This window comes from Nematolebias whitei, chromosome 15 (assembly GCF_014905685.2).
Source record: "Nematolebias whitei isolate Nwh7 chromosome 15, NemWhi1, whole genome shotgun sequence".
Taxonomy (NCBI): domain Eukaryota; kingdom Metazoa; phylum Chordata; class Actinopteri; order Cyprinodontiformes; family Rivulidae; genus Nematolebias; species Nematolebias whitei.
In genome coordinates this window covers 18,965,127-18,970,856 of record NC_056512.1, presented here as the reverse complement: position 1 = coordinate 18,970,856, position 5,730 = coordinate 18,965,127, and positions in this window count along the sequence as shown.

Here is a 5,730-nt window from a genome sequence, read left to right as displayed (position 1 = left end):
CTAACCTGTATAAACTAAGGTTGAATGAATGATTCAGTTGCAGATGTAGACTAAATGACTTTATGAACGTTTCATTAAAATTGATTCAGTGGTTCATGAGAAGGACAAACCAATAGACAGACAGACAAAAACATGTTAGGTTACGCCTCCTTACGTCCTCTGAAGCTGTCCTTCCTAAAGGACATCACCACACCATTTATACTTTAATGTTATGTTGCGTCATCAGCCTGGCTCTGGTTTCAGGCTGTTAGTCTTTCACTTTAACTCAAATATCTCAACAACTAAAATTAGATTTTTGTCTTTTTTGTTTGTTTTTAAGAGCTTTAGTATCTGTGCGCTGTTGAGTGTGTGCCATTACAGATGTGCGTGTTTGCCCACTGATTTATTACGCTGCATGCTTTGGTCGTGACAAATGGATTATGAGCCGTCCTGATGACAGCCGGACCTTTGGTCCACTCTGAAGGAGCGGTGTCTGCTGGATCCCAGAGACCAGCAGGATTACCTGCTGCTCCTGCCTGGCCCTCTGGTGACATCAGTCTGTGGGCGTGTGTGCTTTAATCACAAAAACAGGAAGAGGTTAGAACGTAAAGGAGGAAAACAAGAACGAGATGAGAAATCTTTATTCATCCTCACAGTCCCTCAGAGGGAGGGCAACACTAAGGGCTGAGGGAGACATCACCTCCCCTCTGAGCGGACCGGAAACACCAAACGAGCTCTGACGTAAGACTGTTTGACACAAAGTCTAACTCCTTGGCTTTAATTTAATCTAATTAACTTGAAGTGTGTTTAGCTCAGTCGTCTGCATGACCCTGTGATCAGTTTACAGATTTAATCTCCACCCATTGTGAATCCTGTGAAGCACAGACTGCTCAAAGAGAGTAAAAATAAACCTAAACCTGTCTGACTTACAGGACTTTTTCCAAAAAACACACAAATTATTTTTATTTTTTAATGTATGAAACAGAAAGATTTAAAACCAGTTGTTTTCCAGTTTTAACTTCTGTTGAGGTTTGTTAGCAGGCAGTGGAACACAGGACTTGTCTGTGCTGCGTCTCGCCACAAGGAGTCACAGTAGACTGCAGAGGCCTGGAGAACATGGAGGGGAACTTTACTGATCTGAGGACAGCCGGCAGGGACAACCACATACTGACAGAGTTTTTTAAAGTGTGGCCTCATGATGAAACATCTGGCAGCATAAATGTCCTGCAGTGGCTCATCCGCTGAGTGCAAGTCGTCAGAACGTCATCACATGTCTGCTTGTGTGTGCTTTAATAAACAGATGACAGAAAATCTACTTTTTGAATCATAAAACCTTAACGATTGAACGGTTTTTGCTAAAATACCAATACAAGATCACAGCATGGGGTCAAACTGAAATTATATCAAACAGAAAGAGGCACAGATTTACCCAATTGAAGGTTTATGTTGAAATATGTGTCTAAATTTTAAGGAGTTTCGCTCTTTATCACAAGATTAACTGTCTGTTTAAAGTTAAACAGTTTGCAACATTTACTAGAACTTTTGTTTTATTTATTTATTAATCTATTTTTCTTCTTTTGGCTGATCCCTTCTTCAGTAACTAACTCGCGTGAAGACTTGGTGATTGTTTTTACGCCGGATGCCCTTCCTGAAGCAACCACAGACCATGGAGCTACCACAGCCCTCTGTGTGGAGCAGAAGGGGTGGGTGCTTCACCTTTTCCACCCTCATTTTAATGTTGTCGGTCCAGAGAGTCGAACCAGCGACCTTCCCATCACAGGCTCGCCTTCTCTAATTATGTTTATTGCATGACAACAAATTTCTGATCGCTGCCAGGAAAAGATCAAGAAAACTCAGTGTTTCGACGCATGACTGCCTCCCTCCTTGCTCCCAACACCTCCATTGTCACTGACAATGTCACGGTGAAATCATAGCAACGACAGAACTAGAGAACGACTAAAGAAGAGTAGTAAAGATAATTACTTCTATGTTGTTGTGTTCATGCGTGCTCATCTGCTCACACAGACTCATGTTCGTGCTGCTGTTCGACGTATTGTTTTTACACTACTAGTGCTTAGTGTATTATTATTATTAGTTCATATCTAAGATCTTGTTACTGTTTTTCTTTTACATTTTATTGTTGGATGTAACTGGGACCCTGTGTACATAATTTGTGGTACATGTGGTGGAACGACAATAAAGAAACTCTGACTGACTCGGACAGTTGCTGATTATTTACAATAAATGTCACAATTTTTACTAGTCTGCCATACACTGTGGCTCATACAGTAACCTTAAAAAAACAAAATTTATGATATTAAACCATAAAAATCAAATTTCACTCTCTTAAATTATAGCTTTTCATTGCAGTTTTCACTGTGATATTCTGAAAAACAGCAAAGCACAAAACTGATCATTCTTTATGCAGTTTATTTCATTTTAGTTTTGTTTAATATGCAAGTAATATAATGGAGTATAATTCAAGCTGTTATAATTGAACGATGTTGAAAGTTGAATTGAGGTGAAATAAATTCAAAATGCGACCGCTAATATTTTGTAATTCGCAAGCACAAAAAGAAGCGGTAGCAGCTAGCTGTAGCATATTTGTTCAGGGCTGGGGAATTTCCATCAGGCATATAAAAATATTTCTGCTGGAATAACTAATGGCATTCAATGTGAAATTGATTAAAGCTTTTTTAACGTTTTAACATGAGCTGGTGACATTTTAGAGATTGAAGCTGGTTTAAATTGGCAGCAATCTGCTCGTTAGCACGTCAATAACTGTCAGAATCAAACTCTATTCTTGCAAACTGAGGATGTTTGATAAGCTATCTACAACAGGTAAGATACTATTTATTCAAAACTCAGTGATCACAGCCATAAAAGGAGCATGTCTGGTCTGCTATCCTCTCAACAAGAACACACCACACCGAGTAGCTCCTTCACCGAGCATGTTCCAGCTTCTTCCTCTTAGCATATTTAAATCTACACCTCATCAGTTCTGTTAAATTAGCAGAAACGCTGCACCTTTCGAGAAGTTGGTGTTGTTTGTTGAAATCCTCTGACTTCACTTTGCTCCAGCTGCAGATGGTGCTCTGCAGAGTCAGCAAACAGCATTTGTTGCTGATTTTGTTCCCAAAACGTATCAAGTTGCACATTAAAAATGTGCTTAGACATGTTGAAAATGACCTAAACTATTTCCTAATTTTTTGGAGAGGAGGGTTTAGCTACAGTGACAACAATTAGGAGAATTTCCTGCAGACGTGAGCACGATGTGTGAAATGAATGAGAGTCTGCTTCCTGGTGTGGCTGGAACGATTCCTCAGTCTGAAACTTTGTATCCTCTCTGTTCATGGAGCGTTCTGTTATTTGATTGGATTTATTTAACATCTGGCTCGATCTGTTTGGATTAATCTCAACTTTAACTGTACAGTTTGTTTAAAATGACAGTGTGGCTGGATGAGAGGGGAGGACATGATCCGGAAAAGCTTTCCTGCTCCCATCTGCTTGCATCCTGAATATGCTGTGTGTGTGTGTGTGTGTGTGTGTGAGTCTTTGTATTTGTTACCTTGTAAGGTCCATTTTTCCAACACATACTACATTGTGAAGACCAACTGCTCGTTATGGGGCCCAAAGACTGGGCCCCATAAGAAGAAGTGGGTTAAGTTTAGGGTTAGGCTGTAGAAATGAATGAAAAATGAATGGAAGTTAATGCAAAGTCCCTGTAAAGATAGAAAGACAAACCTGTGTGTGTGTGTGTCCTTGTTTATGCTGCTTTGTGAGGCCCATTTTTCCAACTTATACTGCATTGTGAGGACCAATTGCTCCTTATGTGGCCCAAAGCCCGGGCCCCATAAGAAGAAGTCCCGTTGGTGGGTTAGGGGCTAGGTTTAGGACTAAGGTGTGAATTGAGGATGTGTTAGGTTTAGGGTTAGGTATGTACTGGTAATGGTTAGGTTAAGGATAAAGGTCATGGTTAGGCTATAGAAATGAATGAAAAATGAATGGAAGTCAATGCAAAGGCCCCATAAAGATAGCAAAACAAACCTGTGTGTGTGTGCGTGCGTGCGTGCGTGCATGTGTGTGTGCGTGCGTGCGTGCGTGCGTGCGTGTGTGTGTGTGTGTGTGTGTGTGTGTGTGAACATGTTTGCTCCATGTGACTGGAAAATATTTCAGTCAAACCTACTGAATTAATGACAATCTCTCAATTTCTCTGACGTCTCTACCATCAAATGAAGCAGGGACAGTTAAAAAGGAAGAATAAAAAGATTTATTATACTGATTTTCTGCCTCTAAAGCAGAAAGTGAAGCAGCGTCAGCTGTTTGTCATTCCATTTATGAAGCTTGTTGTCGCCAGCCACAGTCTCTGGTTTCTAAACAATGTGAGAAGTAACAATTCCTCCGTGTCGTTAGGACTGAACGTTCTGGGCTCTGGTGTTTCAGCGACGAGCTGAATGTCAGCTCATGTTCCCGAGAAAACAGAGCAGCTGCTACTCTCAAAGTCAAAAGGATTACAGTTTCATTATGTAAGAGGATGGAGACGGCTCCATTATTTCTGTGTCCAGCTGCTATTGAGCACCAGCAGTGCGTTCTTCAGCACAAATCAAAATGTTTCCCATCTCTTTAAAGTTTGTGTAAGCTGTAATCGGCGTGGTGTTTCAGCAGGTTCTGTACGTGTTCAGTGGCAGAACAAACAGCGTTGGCAACTGGGACTGAGCTGAAAGAGGGACAAAAACAAGTTGGTGTGGAGGAGAGGGGGCTGCCAGCGCTGGGAGAGTTCCGTCGGTACGTTAGGGTTTACACAGCGTACGAGCTGCAGAACAAACCTCTGCCATCAGCACCGAGACGATCCGGTTCTCTGACTACCAGCCAGACGGGCCTGACAGCTCCGTTTAATCCCACAAATAACAGCCTGCTTACTGGGGCTTTTCTTCCTGACTTCTCTGAACACATCCTGACACAGCAAGGAGCCATTTAGCAAATTTGATTCCTTTAAACCATACGGTACGTTTCAAACTCCAGGCCCGTGGGCCAATGGTGGTCCTTGCTACAATTCTGTGCCTGAAAACGTCTGCATCTCCTCATTGTACCTCTTTAATGGATACTTTTTTTCTGTTGGGGTGGGGTGCAGAGCCTAGAGAAGGCAAGCCTGTGATCTAGAGGTCGTCGGTTCAACTCCCCTGAGCGTCAAAATTTGGGCGAGAAAGGTGACGCACCCCACATCTTCCTCCACTCTCATTTGTCCCACCCTGGGCCTTTGAGAAAGTAAAAAAAGACTAAAAGTTTTCACTTTTTTAAGTGATAAACAAAAATTAACATTTTGTGGTTGCGCAATGGGTTTTATTGTGAAGGAGACAGTCTTATATGATTGACACCGCTCTCTGGCCAGTCAACTGCCTCCAGGTCTTAAGAACAAAGCTGGATGCAGGTGCATCTAATGAAAACAATCAAAAGTCGTGCTGAGCCGACCTGAGCAGGGCCTTTGGGAAAAGGCCAACAGTCCAGTAATAAGGTTAGTGTGACCAGTACTGCTTCAGATTCTCAATGACCCAGTCACACTGGTGCATCCGAGCCTCGTGTCATAGATACTCGTGCTCCACCCAGGACCAAAATACATAATCGATATGATGTATACCCACAGCAACAGAGGTGTTGTGTAGTCTCAAGACCATCAGAGACGCATTACACTCTTCATGTAACAGGACCGTGTTCATAATACGCCCCTGAACACATCACCAAGATCCTGCAAAA